The 24,588-nt window shown below is 34.4% G+C and overlaps 1 long non-coding RNA gene across 3 annotated transcripts in view; it reads right to left on the reverse strand.

Moving 5' to 3' along the window:
* LOC118009309 overlaps positions 1-24,588 on the reverse strand; it is an 80,944-nt gene that overhangs the window by 6,748 nt on the left and 49,608 nt on the right. The window contains exons 2-5 of one of the 3 annotated variants that reach the window (XR_004678875.1): positions 22,230-22,307; positions 21,005-21,063; positions 17,540-18,267; positions 16,805-16,946 (exon numbers count right to left, since the gene is read on the reverse strand). This is a non-coding gene — a long non-coding RNA (uncharacterized LOC118009309). Of the gene's footprint in view, positions 1-16,376; positions 16,947-17,539; positions 18,268-21,004; positions 21,064-22,229; positions 22,308-24,588 lie in introns of those variants that run through there. The other 2 variants (XR_004678874.1, XR_004678876.1) reach the window with 2 other exon arrangements.

The following is a 24,588-nucleotide window of genomic DNA, read 5'->3' on the forward strand; positions in this document are numbered from 1 at the left end:
CTGGAAGTCACCGTGATCAGCAATTGTTCCTAGCTCCAGACCATGCCACACCTCTGCAAACCTTTGTCACTAACTGCAGCTCTGTCTCTTGTCATACAGAAAGCCAGTGACTTTATGCTAATATTGCTGCAGAAAAATCAAGTATATCCAGGAGAGTGGATAGCCAAAATTTCCCTAGCAGCAGAAAGATGACCTCTGCCTTATTTTCATCAAATATTGGGCAAACACATAAGTTTGCCAAATATGCATCATATTCAGAATTCCAAGGGTGACTAAGAAATGTAGTTTTTACTTTGCAGCTTTTGCAAAACAACACACATTACATAAGGGTATCAAATAATCACACTCTATCCCTTAAACTTACACAATGTTATATGTCAATTATATCTCAATAAAGGTGGGAAAAAAAAAGGAAGTAGAGAACTCATCTCTTGTATTGACCACATATATTTCAGTATATTATCTTATATCCACATAAAAACATGATGAGTCAAATTCCTCCATTTTGTTCATAAAGAAAGTCAAACTCAAAAATTTAAATAATTTGCATACAACCAAACCTCTATCATTTCCATGACACTCTAATTTTACCTCCAACTGATTTGCCCTTTTTAAAATAACTGGTATCTTTCCTTTGCTCATCTTAAACAGATAACTTTTGATAGACTTTACATGTCTGAACTGAAGTTCTCCCTTATTTGAACTTACTAAACAGAATATAATGATCAAAATCAAATTTCCCATCTTTTCAAATATTTTTAACACTTTATTTAGCCTCTTTAAAAAACAACAGACTATATTTATTAAAATGTGTTAGGTCAGTGAATAAACTTGTGTCAGTTCTTCATATTGTAAAGATAGATAAGTTAAATATTCTATGATTATATTTTTTTAAAGATTTATTTATTTGAGAGAGCAAGAATGAGAGAGAGAGAGAGAGAGAGTACATGAGAGGGGGGAGGGTTAGAGGGAGAAGCAGGCTCCTCGCCGAGCAGGGAGCCCGATGTGGGACTCGATCCAGGGACTCCAGGATCATGACCTGAGCCGAAGGCAGTCGCTTAACCAACTGAGCCACCCAGGCGCCCCTCTATGATTATATTTATGAAACAATGAAGAATCATTGGTTTTATTTTTGGAATCCTATTTTTCTTATGCAGTTAGGACAGAAAATAAACAACATCTTTATAGTGGTAAAAATAAGAGAAGATCTGTGAGCTTCAAAAGACTAAAGATCCACAAGAAAACAGGAAGGACCATTATGGTAGTTTAAGATATTTTAATTTTATCAAATACTTTCTGGAAAAGATAGTGTTTTCTACTTGTTCCTGTAGGTAAACTTTGACAACAGAAGAAATATTTTGCTTGCTTACATAACATCATTCCTTACTCCTGCTATTTGTCTTTAGTAAGGTGAGAGGGTTTTTTAAGGAAATGTTCAGCGGGTCTGGCTATAGGGATCAAAACTTTGACTGTCCTTCAAAATCTCTCCCCAAATTGCTCAAGAGTAAAGATATCCAAAATTAAGTATGATTATGGGTCCTGTTAGCATTTAAATCTTTTAATGCGTCTTCTCTTTGTACTAGTTTGCTACTTTTATCTAGATTAGTCCAAACCCTACTTTAAAATTAACATTACTAATTTGCTATGAGCTTCTTTATTGGCTTTTCAAAGTGGAGAGAGTAAGCAGGGCCATTTATTTATTTTAACTTTTTGTGGATTAAGTAGATTACATGGATTAAGGGGAAAAAAAAACAGACAAAAGTGAAAGTAATTATAGCAATAGTTCCATTACTAAATATATAGTAAGAGTTTTATCAGCTATTTGTTTTACATTAACTACTTTCCCCAATTGGAAATAATAACAGACTATAATATACTGACACATCTCAAGATGGCACTTTTACTCACATTGTATACTTTGCTATGAAAAAAGATTTTCTTAAATTCTTGAAGGTCTTTTAAAGCACATTTTGTTTTGACCATGTCTTCTTTTAGTCTCTATAAAAAAAAATGGTATTTGTTTATTCTCCCGTAGGTAAGATTTCAAGTATTAAGAAGTAAATAAAACATTGATGAGGACACTCTTTTTTTTAAAGATTTAGTTTATTTATTTGATGGAAAGAGAGAGAGCATAAGCAGGCAGAGTGGCAGGCAGAAGGAGAGGGAGAAGCAGGCTCCCTACCAAGCAGAGAGCCTGACGTGGGCTTGATCCCAGGACTCTGGGATCATGACCTGAGCCAAAGGCAGACAGTTAGCCAACTGAGCCACCCAGGTGCCCCAAGATGAGGAAACTCTTAACCAGCAAGATTAAAATAATAATTTTAATAGTAGCCATGTGCTATTTATGACAGCAGTGTTGAATAGGATCTCTTTGGTAGTTCTTTGATATCTTTTGATCACCCATATTTTATTTCACCCCCTCTAAGCAGCAGGCATATATCCTTTGGTAATTCTCTCCTCCATTTGGGTGGGATGGTAAAACCCTCTATTATGGATGCCAAAGGGCCAGATAGATGTGTTCTTTCACTATGGACAGAGCCAGAGGTTGATCCATAACTAGATTCAGCCAATAGAATGCTCTCCTTTGGGTCTTTGAATTTTGAGCAACTGACCCACTAAGTAATGTTTAGATTTCTTCTTTCTTTCTTCCCTCCCTCCTTTCTTTTCCTTCCTTTCTTTCTTCCTTCCTTCCTTCCTCCCTCCCTCTCTCTCTCTTTCTCTCTCTCTCTTTCTTTCTTTTTCTTTTTCTTTTTATTTCATGGTGGAGCCTTAACAAGATTGTTCCTACTATGAAACCATTCTGAATACTTCATAATGCTTTTCACTTAGTCCCGCTTTGTTGCTGATTTCTAAACCTGCTCTTATGGTCTTTGAGTATTTTCAGACCTCTGATAATCTTTAGTTTTTGTTTTTGCTTTTCCTAAGAAGTTAGTCAAAGTCAGCTTAAACTTACAACCAAAGAATCATAAATGAATCAGAAATGAGTGTGAGAGAATGGAATATTAGCCACAGATCCTCAGGAAATATACAGCATTTGGAATTATCTCTTCAAGAATGGGTGAAAGAAGCATGTTTTATTCATTTTCTAGAATGGAAAGTGACAACATAAAGTGCAGTGATGAAATAATTAATATATTATTTACTGGACCCGTAGGTTGCTGCCACCATAGAAAGTTATAAAGAATATTAAGGATCAGAAGACCATAAGATAAGGTAGCTACTGATCAAAGACAGTGGTGAATAACTTGAAGCTGATGCAGACAAGTCCCTAAAGGTGGAGAGAAATGGGCAATTTCTGTGAACATGTTAAAAAGCTTTGCAGTACAGAGCTGGGATTGATGAAAACAAAAGAAAATCTGATTAATTATCATCATATCGGTTGAAATATTATAGTACTTAGTTAAATTTTCAACCTAGTAAATTATAGCTTTGATTGAAAAAGGGTAAAATAATTTAAATGAGGACATCTTTGAAAACCCAAAAAAGTAGAAGAAACACAATTTTTTTTAACCTTTTAGAGGCACTCACAAATAAATTTCTCTGGAATGGAGTGAGAGAACTAGAGAATGTTAGAAAATAATGTGATAGAGATTATAAGAGGAGAATATCTTCCAGGCCTTATGAGTAATTGCAAGTAATTTGATTTTTACTTTGAATAAGATGATTGTGAGCAGAGAAATGACATTACTGATTTACTCAGTAGTACTATCCCTCTTGTTTCAAACATTGGAAAGATAGGCTGGAAATAAGAATAAAATTTAGGGGATTTTAAAATAATTTTTAAATAATAAAAGAGGTAATAGTGGTTTGAATCATGGTGATGGCAATGGGAGTCATAAAAAATGGTTATAGTAGAATATATTTTATTTTTTTCAGAATGTATTCTAGAGGAGAGTCAACAGGTGAGTTGATACATGTGAATTTTGAGTAAAGGTAATGAAGAGTGATCTCAAGATTTTGGCCTACACTACAGCACAGAGGGATAGTCAGTGACAAGAATTGGGGGACTATAGTGGATGAACAGCTTCTGCTAGTGCGTAAGTGGAATTATGAGGGTTCATGTTGGGCTTGTTAATTTTGTAACGCTCCTAGACAATTACATGACCATGCCAAGGAGGCAGTTGGATATGACAGCTGGAAATTCTGTTAAAAGTTTCAAGATGGAGATATAAATATAATAGTTGTTAGTATATAGACCATTTGATCCAAATGATGAAATACTTTGGGACTAAGTCTCCACATTTATAAACACACAGTAATGATTTATGTAACAGACATGTCTTCATCTGCATGATGTAGAAAACCTTCCATGGTAGTCAGAAACCAGTTTATTTACTTCAAATAACAGGAAGTCTCCAGTTAGGGCATTCCAACATGGATTTGGCTGCTTCAGAAAATCTCAACAACCCAGATTCCTTCTTGTCTCACAAAAGTTATTCCTTATCACGCAACATTGGCCCTCATGGTTTTAAGATACTCACTTCCATTCCAAACTCATGTTAAATTCCAGTCAAGAGGAGAAAGAAGTGTAGAACCAAATTTTTAAAACACAATTTTTTTCCAGAAATATCCACCAGTCTTTGATAAAAACCCCATTCACTAAAAATATGATTTGGCCACCTATACTTATAAGAGAAACTAGAAAATATATTAGTTTAGTAGTTCACATATTGAGGAAAGGGGAAGGTGGCTAGATGTTGAATGAACAACTAGAAATATCACCATAAGCCACGGTCATGATTCTTACTTCCTGGGAGTAAAAGTCAAATTCATCTGGAATAGTTTTTTCATTGTGCACTAAATGCATTAAATGCACATACACACATACTCACTGCTATTGAGAGTTATTCTAGATGGTATTCTTTTTTGAAGTATATTCCTCAAGCATATGGAGGGATCAGATATATTAAGAACTATTAAACTAGATCCTTCAAAAAGTTTAGGATAGCACAGACTCAAAAAAAAAAAAAAAGAAGAAGACTTATTGTATGATACAGAGCAAATAAATTGCTTTTTAGACACTTTCAGTGTAATGAAAGCCCCAAAGAACCAATTTCTACCTGTTGTTAAACATGTCTTGTGGTCCATCTCTGATGTTCTTGCTGGAAGCACATTTTCACATTGTCATTATGTGCTCTGTGATTATATGATGTACAGCCCATACAGCTGCAGGAAGATTTCTCAACCTGGTATTAGAAAAGGCAACACCCTGGTTCTTAGAAAAGAAAAAAAAAATCAAAGCATCTATTCTTCTTCCAAATTACATAATCTTCTTGAATTTGCCTCCTTACAGCACTCACATGCAAATGCACAAATGCACATGCAAGCTTGAACCATCCTTTAAATTCTTAAGAGAGGGATTACCATAATCGTAAAGTGAAATGTACCTTGTAGAAACTTGCAGTGATGGACCAAAAGATAGAATATTGTATTTTTCTAGTAGATTTTGTCCTCACCAGTGACTCATCAAACAACCTGCTTCTCAAAGAAGATATGAAGTTTAACTAGTTAAGAAAAAGGAAAATAATGGAAATCTCCTTTCCAATGCATAGGGCTATAATATTCTGAGTTTTAAGATGGCAGGGAAGGACCTTCCCATGTTCAACAGATTATTTATTGAATACTTATTATGTGCCAGACACTGTAGATACTGTAGTCCTGTTACAATATTGGAGTAATACGATTTCTAAGATATAATTTTCAGAATGGAAACTGACACGTTTTTGAAATCCCAAAGACGTTTTTTCATGACACAAAATATTTCCTATTATTTTTAATGTACTTTATTTTGGGGGAAAACCCTTCAGTATTTTTTTTTTTTACTCCTTATGACATTTATAGTAGAAATTACAGTTAATAAAAATAACACTTAATACTTTGTAAGCATTTACTCAATAGTAGCATTTATATTACTTCATTTCAACTTCCTATCAGCCCTATAGATAGATATTATTGTGTCCATTTACAATTTGGAAACTCTTAGAAAAATGAAAATAGTGGTTCTTGATCACAGAGTAGGTGACCCAACTTGGATTTAGCAAACAAACACCCCATTCTTATTAGAACCTCAGCTCTTGAATACCTCACTTCTGTTCTCACACCTAATTTTTACCGTATTTATTGTTTTGTTATATTTTGTTTCTCCACCAACTAGCTTAATTTCTGCTACCACAGATCCTTAGTTCATTATGTTGGCAGACTTTGTGGCAAGGTGGTGCCAAGTGCAATGCAAAACTGTGCTCAGGATAAAAACTACCTTGCTCAGAGTGTACCTTCTCGGGAGAGGAAGCGAGCAAGTATGAAAACAATTGTGATACAATTCCTGAAATTGCTTCCTGACTTTTTTCTTCTTCTTTCCTCTCCTAAACGCTCATCCTCATCCTCCTAAGCAGGTTCAAATTCTATTTTCTAGGTCCATGTAGACATTTTGAAGTCTAAATGATTGGCCAAATCATTTTTTTTCACTACTGAAATGTGTTTTATGACTATCAGGTAACTCAGGTCTCATGTTTACGTATACAATATCACCAAAATAATAGAGTTAAATATACATCTTTTAGTGCTGTATCAATTATTTGTACGTTTGCTAAAAATTGGTGTTGGAGACATATTTCAGTTAATTTTTTTCCCCCTGTAACTCTAGATGAAGACACTGTTCACTGATATCTCCCTTGGGACATCCATACATCACTTTCTTTATCCTCTTATTTTTTTCCTAATAATTAAAATATTTTCTTCAAATTTTAAGTAGATTTGATAAAACAGTTTAACTCTCCAAGAAATAATTTTCTTATTCTAGCTTGTCTCTTTATCTGCTTTTCTCAGCTTTTTAAATGTAATTTTTCTTTAAAGTTCAAATACTTGAAAGACCCCTAAGTGCTTTTTAGTATTTTCTTTTTTGCACATCCTTGGGAATTGCTTACAATGGAAATGTTTTGCAGCTGACCTGCTGATACATTTTTTCTTCTTCCTCTTTCTAACATTTTCTTTTAGTGTTACAGAAGTTATAGTTTAGAAGTCACCCCGTTACCTCTAAATACATGTCAAAAACCTTCTGCAGCTTATAAAGTTAAAATTAAAGGTAATAAGGGTCTTAAAACCTATCCCTAGTCTAATGATTTTTTTAATCTTTCTGTGTTTCATGATCTTTATTTTTATTATTTTTTTCTTTTTCTTCTAATGATTTTATTTTGTAGATGAGAACAATGTTGTTGAGGGTTAAAATAATGTATTCAAGTTTACATAGTTTTTTCATGGCAGAACTGGGACTGGAAATAACTTCTGAATTTTCTTATATAGTGTAACATTCATGATTCCATCCGCCTACTTACTATCGTTATCTTCTCCCCAGCATGCAAAATGAAGGGAAAGCTGAGGGGTTCTTCCATAGAGTCGTTAGATTTCTATCTCACTGACCATATTTTAGAATGTAGTTACTCCTGGCTCTGTACTTAATTTCTCTTTGGAGAAGATCCAGTCAACCAAACATGGGGTGAAAAATAAGAAAAAGAGAATAAATAATCTCTCTGCCACTTATGATAACATTTTAAAACAATACTGAGCTTAAACAAATGTTTTGGTGCACTTTTTGAGACTTAGGACTTCACTCAGTGAGCCTGGCGGAACTGTATATATAGTTACATATTTCTTAGACTATGTTAAAACCCATAAACCATATCCTCATTTCCTTCGAATAATTTTTCTTTTTATATAAATGTGTCTAAATTTACTATAACTTACTCTCAATTTTACTCTTAAAACCATGTATCTTTAAAATAATTTCTCAGAATAATAAGAAAAACAGCTGTGCTAGATGCATTTGCTTGGCTAAGTCACTGGACTGCTTTCAGTCTGAGTTACATTATCTATTAAAAATATAGTAATTTCTAAAGATGTTTGAGGATTAAACAATGTAATGTATGTGAATGCAGTTTTAATTTGGGAAGATATATAGAAAATATCAGGCTTGATTACTGCACCACCACATTCCCCAAAATGCTCTACCCACATATGTAACTATACAATCATATGTATTTATCTCTTTTCTACTGTGTAACATCAATATCTGAAAAGCTCCAAGGTCACTTTCTCAGTAAAGCTTCCTGTGACATCCCCCTGTCTACTTTCTGGAAGAAAATACAGAACTTCCATTACTTTAGTCCAACAGTACATTATCCAGTCTGATATTTAGGAATGTATTTATAAATGCATCTCCTTAAACTGGGAGATACCTAATGAATTCTTTATCATGCTTTCCTATGTTTTAACATAAAACCTTGTGAGAACAAGATCCCTAAAGCAGGCATTCCTTCTTCCTTATAAATGTAACTTAAGCTTAGTGCCCCTTTACCAGTTTGTAGTTTAAAATTAGTATTTATTTCAATCTTCATTTTACTTAATCACATCTCCACATTTTGGAAATTACATTTCCATTTCAGCTATTAAAACAAACAAAAATAATACCAGAACTAGAAGGGAAAGCACACAACCCTCCTCTTCTATTTTCCCCTTCTGATTCAAAACAGTCTTTCACTTTCTACTTTAGTACATTATCCAGTACTTCTTTAGTTCTTACCAAAAACACGTAAGTGATGAAAAAACTGTTGAAAAGTAGTTAGTGCAAGTGAGTGTAGCAATATAAAAGATTGGTATAGAGTCAATAAAAAAAAGAGATGATCATGTTCTTCATCAATGTGCTATTTAACTTTAGAATGTTTAGGAAAAAAAATCTCCAAATCTCCTGTCTTAAAAATATTTAACATTAAATACCAATCAAATTATCATTGGTCATACTAATAGCTATATTTTATTCACATGTTCTGTGTTTCTTTACTAAGCTCTTTATACATATTCTTATTTAATCTTGGTAAGTACCCTATTAGTTAGGGTCTAGTCTATCCTTCTTTTACAGATGAGAAACTGAGGATGAGGAAGTGGGAAAGTTGACCAAATCCATATAGCTGTAAGTGGTAGACTGGGAGGAGCCAAGATTTAATTCAGAATTTTCTGATTCCAGATTTAAGCTCTTAATCACTATTCTTTATTTTCCCAAGTATCAATAGAAAATATATATATATATATATATATATTGATTAAATGCTCTGATAAAATTCTAAAATATATATGGCCTTTTAAAATAAGTGTTTTTTTGCATATGTTAAAAAGCTCCCTTGATGCGACTTTCTACATACCCAGTTGTATTAAAGTATCCTTCACATTAATTAATTTAATTTAATAAAAAGTATTTTGTAAATGGAAAATCTCAGCATAAAGTAATGAGTCCCTTGACTCATTTTTGTTTGTTTGTTTCAGAACTTCCACTCTTGACTTGTTTTACCTGTGTTCCAAAATATTTTACTCAACATCACTAGTTCATCTCTAACTGTGGTATATACTAGCATGGAATTTGGCCATTGAAATAAGTTCATAGATCAGCTAGTTCAGCCTTCTAAGAATTGGTGAACGCTTTGAGTAGTGAGAGAGCTGCAGTGACCACAGCTCTCCTGCTCTTAGGACAGTGTGGATTTGGGATGCCACCACTCAGCCTGCTCCTCTCACTCCCAGGGACTATGTGCAACCTAACTGATTTGTGCTGGAGCACTCAATGAGAGCATGTGTTTGGTTTTTCAATTTCCCATTCTACATTTTCAATTCAGAGGCTCAGATTTGAAACATTATATTCTGTAGAATAATATAAAAGTTGGGGACAAAAGAAGCATGAAATGATGTTGATAATAATAATGATTGGTAAAATTTAAGAACCTTTTTTGGTAGTAAGCTTTAAAGTTTTCAAAGACCTTTCCTAACATTTTAATGTAAGTAAGCTCATACCAACCCAATGAAGTACATAAGACATGTTTTTCATACTTTTTTTAGCAAGTGGGAAAACTAAAAGGTTAACTGACTTTCCCCAGATAACATATCCAGTACGTTGCTTGAGCCTTAAAACATATGTGTTTACTTCCTCTTCAGCTCATAAATCACCTCTACTTCATATTCAGTTGCTCAAGACATAGAAATTCAGTGATCCCCTCTTAACCCTGGACCTCAAAGGGGGCACCGGAATATTAGATCCTACAATTATTAGAAATTCCCTGAGGTAAAATACAGCCATTCATAATAGCTCTCTACTGAGTCAGTTTTGCTACTCACTATCCTCCTCTTGGAATATTTAAGCCAGGAACTTATTTCTTTCAAATCTGTATTCCTGATGATGGCTGAAAGTCAAAAATATAGTTATTGAGAAAATATAGAAGAAAATAGAGTAAAAAATAAGTTTTATTTGGCTTCGTTAAGAGGTAGTTGAAATGCCACACTTTATGCTAATTGACAAAAACAAGGCCTTTCTTCAAATGTGTGGTTTTATTTTCCTAATTATTTTTCCAACTGTCTTCTGTCTTAACAGCTTCTAGCAGAAGTGGCTGTACCTGAATCAACCATCTGTATAGTTAAGCTGAACATTTCCAAAATATATATTTTTCAAAAAGAAACAGTAGTGTTTTTTATTTAGCTCATGAGATTTTTTTCAAGCTTTAGTTATTTCTCTATATGAAGTAATAAGGAAAAGCCAGAAAAATGAAAAGACCTGCACGGTAGCATCAGGAAAACAGTGCAATGTCTAGCATCCTTTCATCTTGATGTCAGTTATTGGGCAGACACTGGCCACAACATGTCGTTAAAAGTTACATTGGGAAGGAAGCAGTTAAACATGAGTAATTTCTAACTTTGTGACTCCAGCTGTCACTGGGCTTTCAAACTGCCACTTTCTTGGTGACAAAACCTACTGCCACTGAGAAGTTCCTACATCACTTAGGACAGTGGTTGGCTCATAGTAAGCTTATCATATATAAATAACTGATTAGAATTCAACTTCTCAATAAAAGAAGCAATGTATATATTCCAGTTTCCTCAATACTGCTGAAAGAAATTAAATGTCTTTCTGATAAATCAAAATTAAATTGCTGTCTTAGGTACCAGTGAGCTTATCACACATTAAAAAAATCATGCATAAAAATATCTACAGCTTGTTTTACGAAATTGAAATTCATTTGAGGAACATGCTAAGCTCATAAAACCAAAACTTCAGACACTAGACCACATTCCTGGGGAAAGCAAGTGACCTTTTTCTCATGTTTGTTTACAGCAAGCCATTCTAGACTAAACTCCATTAAGTAGAGAGGTTCTGATGGTCTTTTGCTGTATACACAAACAGTGCATTTATTCTAAACACAATGAGGGAGGTAGGAAGTGCACATCACCAAAAACTACACAAAAAAAAGCATACTGACCACTACATATTTTGACAAAGTAGATAATCAGATTAACAAAAGTTAAAGACCTTTTTTAACACCTAGGCTAAATTAAAAACAATACTATCTCATTTTTGGTTTTGCAATATTGTATGCTACACAGGTTTAGTTTTCAATCAGAAACAAAAGCTCGTTTAGAAGGTCTGCTTGAGAAAAATTGTTTGCATGTATAATTGATAAATGACCTACACTTCTATCCTGAGTCATTTGGGTTTTAATTTCCATGTTTATAAAGCTTTCAGACTATTTTCTATGTACTAGAAATGTGTCTTTATATTCCAAAACTTTCTGTTATATAGTCTTTACATCTTGACTGAATAGAAAGTATGGGTGTGTAATTTATAATGTTAATATTTATTAAAATGACCCCTTAAATAAGTCAAATTATTTAACTTCAATTTTCAGTGAGTGTTTTCAAAAATATTTTCAAAAATCTATCCATTACCTAATTTGAAGTTTAAATGATAAGTCTTTAATGCCCACTTTAGTGTATCAGAAATACATCACTTTATGATTATAATTTAGCCTCTGCACCTGAATTACTGCTCTTCTCTTTCAGAGTGATGTAAAGAAATGTTGACTAATTAGGAACATTAAAGCTATATGCTGCTATAGGCTCTTTCAGATAGACTCTTGAAAAAGATCATCAGCCAACTGCCCTTGCTAGACTTCTCACAGATTTGCCTGGAGAAGGACAAAGAGGATTTTTTAACTATAACTGCCTCAAATTCTTGGAAAACTGGGGACTATTTACCTCTAGAAGAATTACATTCCTGGGTTGGCTTTCAAAGACAATTTACGATTTCAGAAGTCATGTCAAACCGAATGCCATTAATGACCTTCTGGTTAAAGAGTTTTCTCTGAGGCATAAGGTTTATTTAAAAAAGATAGAAGGAGGAAGGAAGAAAGGAGGGCAAGAAAGAAGGGAAAGAAAGAAAAGAAGAAGGGAAGGAAGGGAAAGAGAAGAAGGAAGGAGAAACGAAGGAGGAAGGAAAGAAGGAAGTAGGGAGGAAGGGGGGAAGGGAGGGAGGGAGGAAGGGGGAAGAAAGGAAAGAAGGTGGGCAATGACCTTCTTTGGTTTGTTTTTTTCATTGACTTGAGGAGGGAAAGAATTGATGATAGATGTTGACTTCATAGCAACTTCAGTTACTCCCAGCTTCTGTCAATTTTCTGAGACTAAACATGAGGAGAGGGGAATAGAAAGGAGAGGGAGCAGATTTCATATCAATAAATCTGTGCCTTCTTTTTCTGAAGGAAAATATTTAGCTTACATATATTATCAGACCCATTATATATTTCACTTTAATTTCCTCAGGAAAGACATCATTCTTATTGCAAATATGTATTCAAGTGATGGAATTCATCTATACCCTGGATATGTTGTTGCTTGCATTTTGCCAAGGGAAGATAAATATTCTTAATTAAGTGATAACGTTGAAAGTTATTGATCAGTATTTAAAATCTCCCACAGTTTGAATTCCTTATGAGAATCAACCCTGGCTTCAATAGAAGGTGATGTCCCCACAACAATGTCCCCATCTCTATTTCTTAGACTAATATTTGGAAGCTGAAGACAGGGCTTGGTTTGTAAAAGTTTGAGTTGACAGAACAGGACAAAAAGGAATAACACTGTGAAATCCAGAGATGTGTTTGGAACGAGCACAGATTATAAGAGCAAGTTAGAAAACGATATTCCTGCCTTTATGCATGAAGAGCGAACACATTTATAAAAAAGCAGCATGCTGTTTCTCAGTATCTGCTAGAGAAAGCCAAAAAAGCAAAACATACTTTATTATGAAAAATATTATATAGAAGTTTTCTAGGTAAGCACGGATATGAATGAGTGATTCCTGGTGTGCCAAAAAAGAAACTAAAATTCAAAATCCACAAAAGTACCCAATTCATTAAAATTTTTGAAGTTAGGACTTAATATTATTTGGTAGTGAAGAGAACTCCCAAGGTATTCGTCACTGTTGAAGCACATGTCGAAATTTTTTGAATTGCTGAATTAAAAAAACAAAATTACGTGCCATTATTGGTATCAGCACCATTTTACCCCAAAAGTGACGCAAATGGACATTGACTTCAGTGACTTAATACCTCTGTGTTGACCATTTCTCTGACAAAAACACCCATTCCTAGGTTATCCTGAAGGGCACCTGCAGGGTAACATGTAATGACTCTTTCTCTATAAACATAAAGTGCTTCGAGTTTTTCTGTTACCAAATATTGACAAGCATCCAGGGATTCCTTCTTTCTTCTTTTTAATCATAAAATCGCTCACTATTGCCTGTATTTTTCAAAACTCCCATATGATTGTTACTGTAAATACAATTAAGAAAAGGAGAACAGGGGCGCCTGGGTGGCTCAGTCGGTTAAGTGACTGCCTTCGGCTCAGGTCATGATCCTGGAGTCCCGGGATCGAGTCCCGCATCGGGCTCCCTGCTCGGCGGGGAGTCTGCTTCTCCCTCTGATCCTCCCCCTCTCATGCTCTCTGTCTCCCATTCTCTCTCTCAGATAAATAAATAAAAAATCTTTAAAAAAGAAAAAAAAGAAAAGGAGAACAAACAAATAAGGAGGGAAGTAGGAGAGAGATTTTATAATCTAACACACCATAAATATCAGAACTCTTTTTATTCAAAATGTACTATATATATGTATATATATATATACACACACACAATATATATATGTATACACACACACACACTGTATTTTCTTTATCCATCCGTCTGCTGATAGACATTTAGATTGTTTCCATATCTTGTCTATTGTGAATAATACTGCAACAGACGTAGGAGTCCAGCCACCTATTTGAGAAACTTACTTCATTTCCTTTGAATATATGCCCATAGTGGGATTATTGGATGATACAATAGCCATATTTTTATTTTTTTGAGGAACTTCTATATTATTTTTCCATAGCAGCCATACCAATTTTCATTCCCCAAAACAGTACACAGGGTTTCATTTACTTCATAGCCTCATCAGCATTAGCTCTCTCTTGTGGTTTTGAGAAGAGCCATCCTATAAGAGGCGTGAGGTTAGACATCCATTGTGGTTTTTGATTTGCATTTCCCTGATGATACTGAGCATATTTTCATATGCCTTTTGGCCATGTGTATGCCTTCTTTGGAAAAATGTCTATTCAAGTCCTTTGACTAATTTTTGATAAAATTTGGGGGGATTTTGCTCTTGAGTTGTATGAGGTCCTTATATATTTTTGGATACTAATTGTTGTTGGATAGGTGGTTTACAAATATTTTCTCCCATTCCATAGGCTGCCTTCTCATTTTATTGATTGACTGCTGTGCCGAAGCGTGTTGGCTTTATGTAGTCTCACTTGTTTATTTTTGGTTTTGGTGCCTATGCCTTTCGGCCATACCCAAAAAAACATTGCCAAGGCTAAGCTTAGAGATTGCCTCTATATTTTTTTGGAGTTTTACAGTTTCAGGTTTTACATTCAAGTCTTTAGCACATTTTGAGTTGATTTTTTGTGCCTGGTGTAAGATAAGGGCCTAATTTCATTCTTTGGCATGTGGATGTCCAGTTTCCTCAGCACCATTTATTGAAGAGACTATCCTTGCTCCCCTGTGTATTCTTTGCATCTTTGTCGCAGCTAATTGACCATATGTGCACGGGTTTATTTCTGGGCTCTGTATTCTGTTCTAATGGTTGTCTGTTTTTACACCAATACCATGCTATTTTGATTACGACTGCTTTGTTGTTGTTGTTGTTGTTTTTAATTTTATTTATTTATTTGAGAGAGAGCACATAAGAGGGGGGAGGGTCAGAGGGAGAAGCAGACTCCCCGCCGAGCAGGGAGCCCGATGTGGGACTCGATCCTGGGACTCCAGGATCATAACCTGAGCTGAAGGCAGTCGCTTAACCAACTGAGCCACCCAGGCGCCCCCATATTCATCTTTTAAATGCTGTGAATAATTTAGAGGTTTCAAATGTACCCTTGCAAATTATGCTTCAAATGAGCAATATTGTTTTTCTGATAATAGTTAAGCACATATTTAATGACATTTTGGGGCAATAAATTTAGAAGAATAATTCATTTAAAAACAGGGTGAGATTATAATCCTTTTCATAGACCTTTTTTTTTAAGATTTTATTTACTTATTAGAGAGAGAGAATGAGAGCGAGAGATAGCATGAGGGGGGGAAGGATCAGAGGGAGAAGCAGACTCCCCGCCGAGCAGGGAGCCCGATGCGGGACTCGATCCCGGGACTCCAGGATCATGACCTGAGCCGAAGGCAGTCGCTTAACCAACTGAGCCACCCAGGCGCCCGCCTCCAGCTTTGTTCTTACTCAAGATTGCTTTGACTACGCCATGCCTTTTGTGGTTTTATATAAATTTTAAGATTGCTGTGCATGTCTGTTAGGTCCATTGGTTTAAAGTGTAACTGATGTCCAGTGTGTCCTTGTTAATTTTCTGTCTGAATGATTTATCCATTGTTATTAGTGGAATATTGAAGTCTCCTACTATTATTGCATTGCTGTCTCTACCTTAGACCTGTTAATATTTGCTTTATTTATGTATTTAGGTGCTCCAATGTTGGATGCATATATATTTACAATTATTATATACTCTTGATGAATTGACACCTCTATCATTCTGTAGTGACCTTCTTTGTCTTTTGTGACAGATTTTGACAATTCTATTTCATCTGAAATGAGTATAGCCACTCCTGTTCTCTTTTGTTGGTTTATCACTTGCATAAAATAGGGTTTTTCTATCCCTTCACCTTTCACTTATGTGCTTCCTTAAAGGTAGAGTTTCTTGAAGGCAACATATTGTTGATTGTATTTTTTACTCATTCAGGAACTATATGTCTTTTGTTTGGAGAATTTAATTCATTTACATTTGAAGTAATTATTGATAGGTAAGGACTTACCCTTGTCATTTTGTTGTTTTCTGACTGTTTCATGGTTTCTTTGTTCCTTTCTTCTCTTGTTACCTCCCTTTCTGATTTGATTTTATTTTCGCTATAATTTCTTTTTCTTTATCTTTTGCATATCTATCATAGGTTTTTCTTTGTGATTACCATGAAGCTTACATAAGACATTTTATACTTTAACAATCTATTTTAAGCTGATAACAACTTAACTTTGATTGCACACAAAAACTTTATACTTTTATTCTCCCCCACCGTATTTTATGTTATCCATATTGCTATTTACATTACTTTATGATATGTATCCAGGGGCTGGAGGGGGCCCATGGGCTGCTTCATGGTGCACAGCTGGGACTGAGGTTGGCAGACTTGTTACCCAACGCATAAGCAAGGAGGGCTTCTCCTAGGTCCCTTAGTGGATGGTGCTGATGACAGGACCAAGACCTAGTGGGATTGTAGCCAAATTCCTAGGGGATATGGCTATTCTGTAACCAGAACCATGATTCATAAGCCAGCCATCTGGACATGGGCCAGGCTTCTTAAATGACCTTCCTTTGTTGTGGGCTCCACCATGGCTTCCAAACTTCCTACCTGGGTCCCAAAGCTCCCACAGAAGCACTTTTGTCCATAAATGGCTGCCAAATTATTGTCACTATGGGGGTACATGAGCAGGGGACTTCTTATTCCACCATCTTGCTGATGTCCTATTTAAGCAAATTTTTAAAAAGCATGTCTAAATTGAAAAAAAAAAAAAGAATCTCATGAGCATTTTACAATCTTTAAACCTTAGAAAAAATAATTCAGTATTAAGAGATTACAAAATAACATTTTCATAAATATTTTAGTACACGCACATTTTTCTCTTCCAATAAACTTAAGTAGTAATAATAGAAAATTAATAGGTTTATGCTGAAATCCCCTCATGCTTCTCTTCATATCACCCAGTTACAAACTACTAGGAAATTAGATTAAATATGTTGACAACTGAACAAATCATCTCCAAATAATAGAGACAGAGCATTATGAAAAAAAAAATCACACTTCTTAACTTTGTCTGTCCATAACCAACAAACCTGGAGCCAAGGAAAAAGTCATGGTATTTATTTCATTGCTACTCATCTATGTCTTTTGGACAGTGATACAAATATCCACACATGTTTTACTTGTTTGTTTAGCTGGATATTAAATAACATTTGAAAGCAAATTCAAAAGATGAAAAAGGATACTTCAAAATTATATAATTGAACACACAAGTTGCTGTTGTGATTTCTTGGTCAAAATTATAAAATCAAACAAGCAAAGTGTGCAAATTAGGACTGTTTTTACCTTGCTTTTTTGAGACAAATTGAGACTCTCAATTCTGGCTGCACTAAGAAGAATTTCTGAATGCTGTCACCACGCCAAAGCAACACCGAAACAGCTACGTCGGTAGTCTCAGGCCAGGGGACATTTTCCATTTCATAACTCATTCCCCAGATGTATGATCATACCTTATATACACAGAAAACAGAACAATAAACCCTTAAATATGCTCATGGGCAGTTTTTCACAAGGGCAAGTTCACAGGATAGCATGTCTGCCTGAAGAATTATTCCCTTGCTTTCCCTATTTATTCTCAAATTATCCATTTCCCAAAGAATTAAAATGGGTGAAAATATCCCTCATGTGATCATTTTATTTGGAAAACACTTTATCTGTGTTCGAACAGTGAGTTTTCACAAGTTTAAACTTGAAGTGAGCTTCAATATTTTTTTCTCTGTAAGCCATTTTTGCTGGTGGTAAAATTGCTACAAGGCTTTCTATCTGTTGCTGGTATGCCATTGCTAAATGTATGTCCAAAGAAATAAAAAATTTGCTACTCTATAACTCCTTAAGTTAATACCATAAAGTAAGTAACTTTATCACAGTCCCATAGGGAGACTGTAGATTTGTGGAGAATGCAGACATTCTGGGACTCTAGTCAGCATGTTTCAAGAAAGGATGCATATGAAAGAATCCAGATCCACACTGAGGGTTTTTAGAGCAGGCTCCATCTAGACTGGTGGAAATCATACCTGCCAAGGAAGAAATATTTTCTAGATTAATAAAAAATGCTTTCTTTAAGAAAACTGTGCTATAACAGTGACCAATAAAATGTCCAATCCATGGGGCGCCTGGGTGGCTCAGTTCGTTAAGCGACTGCCTTCGGCTCAGGTCATGATCCCGGAGTCCCGGGATCGAGTCCCGCATCAGGCTCTCTGCTCGGCAGGGAGCCTGCTTCTCCCTCTGACCCTCCCCCCTCTCATGTGCTCTCTCTCTCTCATTCTCTCTGTCTCAAATAAATAAATAAAATCTTAAAAAAAAAATGTCCAATCCACAAAACCAGTTATCTACCTAATGAGCCATACCTCATGGAAAATTCTGAATGTAATTAAGGATCAACTGTGTTGCACGACTGCATGGTTTCCATTCACATAACCTACAAAGGGAATGCTACCCACCTTCAGCTAGGCAACATGTTGATACTGAACTAACCTTATCTTCAGGATGCAATTTACAAATAAATGTTTCTTCTCAACCATTATGCATTATATATTGAAATGTTTTGAAAACGCATATGCTCTTCCATGTTACGGTTGATATTACTACATTTTAAAGCCCAAATGCCACATTTTCAGTGAAGCCGTAATCATTTAAAGTTATTTTAATGGGGAGTATAATGTATGTTTTTATTTTTATTTTTTTTTTAAGATTTTTTTTTTATTAATTTATTTGAGAGAGAGAGAATGAGAGACAGAGAGCATGAGAGGGAGGAAGGTCAGAGGGAGAAGCAGACTCCCTGCCGAGCAGGGAGCCCAATGCGGGACTCGATCCCAGGACTCCAGGATCATGACCTGAGCCAAAGGCAGTCGCTTAACCAACTGAGCCACCCAGGCGCCCCAATGTATGTTTTTATTAATAATTCAATAAATTTAAAGAGCTGTGAATTAAAGCACATTGATGAATATTTGTGTTTGCCTAGTACTCCTTCCCTTTTGCAATGGTATCTAAAATATCCTTTTTGGATTCTTACTTCCCTCGGTCCATGGGATCTGCCCCAAGATACAAAGGTGGGCATAGGATCCAGGCCTGTACAACAAGAGCATCCAAGCTCCAAATATTGTTCAGGCTAGGTATGTAATCCAGGTAACAATGATTAGAGTAATCCCAGGAGTTCAGGGAGCCTTCTGCCTGCACCAAGGGAGACTACTTTACAACAGAGCAGTGGTTCTCTAAATGTAGTCCTCGGACCAGCAGTATCATAATCACACGAATACTTGTAAGGTATGCAGATCCTCAGGCTTGACCACCCCAGACATATTGGAACAAAAACTCTGGGTGTGAGACCCAGCAATCCACCTGTGCTGTGGACATTTTTGCCAACATGACTTTATGCAGTGCTTACAATGTTATTACCCTCTTGCTGTATATTTTAATTGGCTCCTTTCTTCAAGGACTAATTCAAAAGCTTTCTCTTCCATGAAGTCATTCTTGATTGTGGTTTCTATTCATTATTTTCTTTCAATTTTATTTTTACTTTATGTGTACCATTTCCAAAAATTTAAAATGACTTGACTTGCATTATTGTCATTTATGTGTGTATCTCACTTACCCCGTTAGCTTAAAACTACTCACAGAACAAAAGAGAGTCTTATCCATAATTGTATCTCCAAATGTATGTGTGGGTGAATGAATAAATAAATGAATATCCAGAGTTTTAAAAAAATTAAGGTGGGTGGATGAATTAGAAGAGCTAGAACTTCTCATTGAGGATTTCATTACTGCATCACTGAGGAGTCAGTGATGTAAAAATGCCAGTTATTCCCATATTGGTCCATGGAGTTAAAGCAATCCAAATAATCACAACAGGTGTGTGTGTGTGTGTGTGTGTGTGTACTGACAAGTTTGGTGTGTTCATTCTGAAAATTCATCAAGCTGTACATATATAATTTGTGTACTTATATATATATATGTATTTCAGTATTTTAAAATCTAAAATATTTGTATTTCTGAGAGATATTTTATTTCATTCTCAATTAATTTTCTTTATTAATGCTTTTTTTCCCCAAGTACCTAAGAATAAGGCTTCAATTTTTTTATAATCTTTATTGCAGCAGCTTTTAAATAAGGTGTGAAACATAGTCTTTTTAGTCCTTCTCTGAAATGAAATTAGGTGAGATATGCCTTTTGGCATTTATGAATGGGAACAAAAGGAATTTTTAATATAAACATGTTCTAAAAAGGTCATTGACATGTTGAAAGCTCAGAAGACAGATGTTCCCATTTTATATAATACTTCTCCTATTTTTAAACCTGTTCATCCTCTCAGTTGTCAAATTTAACTATTAAGCATTTTCATTCTGATCTCCTGGGAGAATTTTAGTCAAATAACCAAGATAATTCCAATTTAAATGTTAATTAGTCAAAATTTAGTCCAGGTATCAGCTGAGGTTACTGTGTGCTTTGACATTTAGATCAAACGATCAAGCTGGCTCAAGTCCTCATGGCTAGATTTATGGAATATCCAATGCTCTAGGTAAGGTTTCAGTGAATTTTCTGAGGAATTGTGTTTTCACACTGATTTCCTGCTTCCTTTGGCTCAATCTCTTTACCATCTTGATTTCTATTACTCCTCTTTTATCTGGTCTGCATTGTCCAATCTCTGTGTTAGCTGCATCCAAATAATGTGTTCATTTTATTTTTAATGATTAACTGTGATCTCCTGTTAAAATTTGTATTGAGCTATAAAACTGTCTAACTCTGTCTTCTTACTATATTTCCTCCAAAAGGATATTGGAACTCCATCTGGGTCAGTCAGATAATTAGGTACCCTGAAATATAAAGACCATTGTTAGTACTTACTATATTTTCATTTCAACCCAGCATTTCTAAGGAGGATCAATAATCACATGAGACATGTTCTCTAATTATACACTTTTCAAAATATCACATTCTGAGTATCATTTGTGATTTGGAATAGAAGTAACCATCACTTATGATGAGAAAAGAAAATTCCCTTCCCATACAGTACCTCATAAAATTATCATGTTCGCGAAACTAGTGTATTTCTGAGTTAGGAATATTTAATCTACTTTTAACTGTAATCTCATACAATTTGGACTCTTAACTGTATCTTAACATAATTCCCCATAATGTAATATATCAATAATCTGGTTAAAATCTTATCCTAACAGCAAATAAAAATTCATAACACTAAGTTTAATGATTTATCTCCAGATATGACTTCTAAAACCAAAGGCCTTTCAAGGTGGTCTCCTCCAGAAAGTGGAGAAGGACATCAAAACTTAACTACCTTCCTGGAACATGAAGTTTTCTACAAATGTTTCGATTTCCTGTTCTATGCTTTAAGAATAGTTAAAAGAGAAAATATAGAAAACTTATTTAAAATATGAAAATAGGAAGTAAAATAAGTTAAATGATCAAATGTTCTGGTTGATCTGTTTATTTTTTTAAAAAGATTTATTTATCTATTTGAAAAAAGAGAGAGAAAGAGTGTCAATTGGGGGTGGGGGGGCAGGGGCTAGAAGGAGAAGGAGAGAATCTCAAGCAGGCTCCACACCCAGCACAGAGCCTGATGTGGGACTCAATCTCAGGACCCTAAGATCATGACCTGAGCCAAAACCAAGAGGCTGATGCTCAGCAGACTGAGCCACCCAGGTGCCTCTCTAGTTCATCTGTTTCTATTACAATTTTTCCAAACTTTCCATGTCTGAATTTCTTATAATTGTATTTATTATACATGTAGTTGGTAAATGCATTTTGAGGTATAGAAAAATATGAGGTATAGAAAAATATGAGGTATAGAATAACTGCAGCTCACAGAACAATACATTCTAAACCTTAAGAATAAATATGACAATTTACTTGATTACTTTATAATCTGTCTAAACTTTAAGTCAGCCTTCTCAAGCAAGCATCTTAACAAAGTACTTACACAGAGAACAGTGAACAGAGTATTTCAAAACCATGCACTCACCTTTAGTTGTTTATCACTAGTGTTGAACATATTCAGATACAGTCTATAAGATCTGGTGTTTGGGAAACCCCACAGCAGCTATGGAAGAAGAAATATGCAGCTACAATTTATATACACGGAACCCATTGCCACAGCAAACACTGACCTATTACACACCTTGCCCATCTCCATATAGTTGATTGATTTTTGTCATTTATTCGGTTGAATACTAATAAAAACCAACAGCAGCAGCCTAAGCAAGAGTCATAGCTATATATTCTAAAACATGAGGGTGTGGAAAGTTCGAATATAAAGGAATAGAAAATTATAGCAAAGAGTAGCAAATAAAAGAGCTGGTGGAGCTTTGTTGAAATTTAACAAAATAGGTTTTAAGGCACAATCACTACTTAAAATTAAAAGGACCACATCATAATGATATTTTTTGCCAATTCCCCAGAAATATGTAATAATTATTTAATAATGTAATAAATGTATTTGTACCTGATAATATGAATTTAAAATATAGAAACTATTAATTTAATAACTTTATTAATTTAATAATTATTATTAATTTAATAAAACTAAAAGAGATAGACAAATCCAAAATAACAGTGACACATTTTACTAAATAATTGCTAGAATATATAAACAATAAAAATATAGAAGTTTGAACAATATATTTTTAAAATATATCTCTTGGACATATGTAGAATGCTAGCCATCAAAAATGCAGTGTAGCATTTTTTTCAGGCACATATACAAGAAACATTTGCAATTATTGACTAAAAATAATGACCATATGTTAGACAATAAAGTAAATCTTACAAAAATGCCAAGAGATTGAAATGATACAAATTTTTTTCTAACCATAATTCATTATATTTGAAATCATAAGCAAAAACATATTAGAAAATGCCCATATTTATTGAATATAAAAGTAGTTTTCTAAATAGCCTACCTATAAAAATGTCATAGTAGAAAATAATAAAGTTTTGAAATAAGTGACAATAAAGTAACTACATACCAGAAGTTTTTTGATGTACTGAAGCAGTACTTAGAGGAACACTTAAACATCTTTAAGTGCAAATACTAGGAAAGAAGAAAGGCTGTAACAGTAATGTATTAAGCACCTATTCAATATATTATAGAATGGACAATAAAATAAAATGAAAAAGTGAGGAAAGTAATAAGAGCAGATATTAATAAGACATAAAATCAAGAGAATCAAGAGAGCAAAAGTTCTTAGAAGATAATTAAATTGCTAAATCGCAGGCAAGTCTTACAGAGGAAATTTTAAAAAGAGTCACAACTAGCCAATGTAAGGACATCAGACATATGAAAGATAACGAGATAATGTTATAAACAATTATCTGCCACATTTGAAATGGACAAATCACTAGAAAAATACAACTTACAAAACTGAAATCAAAGAGAAAAGCTGAGTAATCCTATAAATCTTTTAGTTAATCATTCTATCTTGCCAACATTTCTCTTTAATTTTTTGTAACTATTTTGCATTTTTCAACCATACTTATAAGCAAAATATGTGTGTCTATAAATAGTTTATGTAATTCTACATTTAATGGAAAAAAAAAAGAGTAAAGACTAAAGAAACCCATGAAAAGAATGCAAATGATACCATAATCAACAAAAGGCACAACATCATGGGACACGTGCTGCACAATATCTTTATTGCTACAAGTTTATAAACTGTGAGACATCAAATGGAAAACTTGCCACAAAATGCATTAACTATAAAACTTTGTGTGGTTGGCTCTCGTGTGATAGTGCCCATCTGTTCCTGAAGCAAAGGAAATCCTTCAGAAGCCTTTTAAATCATAAGAAAACTTTGCAAGTAAAATAGGGGTAGTAAATGAAACTCCTTGTAAAGCTGAGTTCTTATAACCTGATTTATCTAAACTCAAGTTATAAATCTACATTTTTTTATATAAATACATAAACATGTAGAGGAGTCCTTAAGTACAGCCAGGCTTTCCTCTGTTTATGTAGGTAGTGGGATTGCTGTATAGAGTGGCACAGAAGGAAGAGGGAACAGAGGGAATTAAAGAGAATTATAAAGCTTTAAAAATAGTCAGCCATGTATGACATAATCTAATTCATGTGAAATAACTTAAAAATAGAATTGGACATAAGATATATAGTTAGTGAGAAACAAAGAGTTTTGTAGTAATTTGCAGATTATGATTATGAATATATAAATTAAAAACCCAAATTATCAAGGTGTGTTTATAAGTTCTATAAGAGGAAGAACAAAGTTCTGAGGAGATAAACAACAACTTATTAGCATTGGATTGATCAAAGGTGAGAGATCGAAAGGGGGGGATCAGATAGATGATTAAACTGCAGGCACCTATTTTTT

This window comes from Mirounga leonina, unplaced genomic scaffold, assembly GCF_011800145.1.
Source record: "Mirounga leonina isolate KUSES-001 unplaced genomic scaffold, KU_Mleo_1.0 Mir_127, whole genome shotgun sequence".
Lineage (NCBI taxonomy): Eukaryota > Metazoa > Chordata > Mammalia > Carnivora > Phocidae > Mirounga > Mirounga leonina.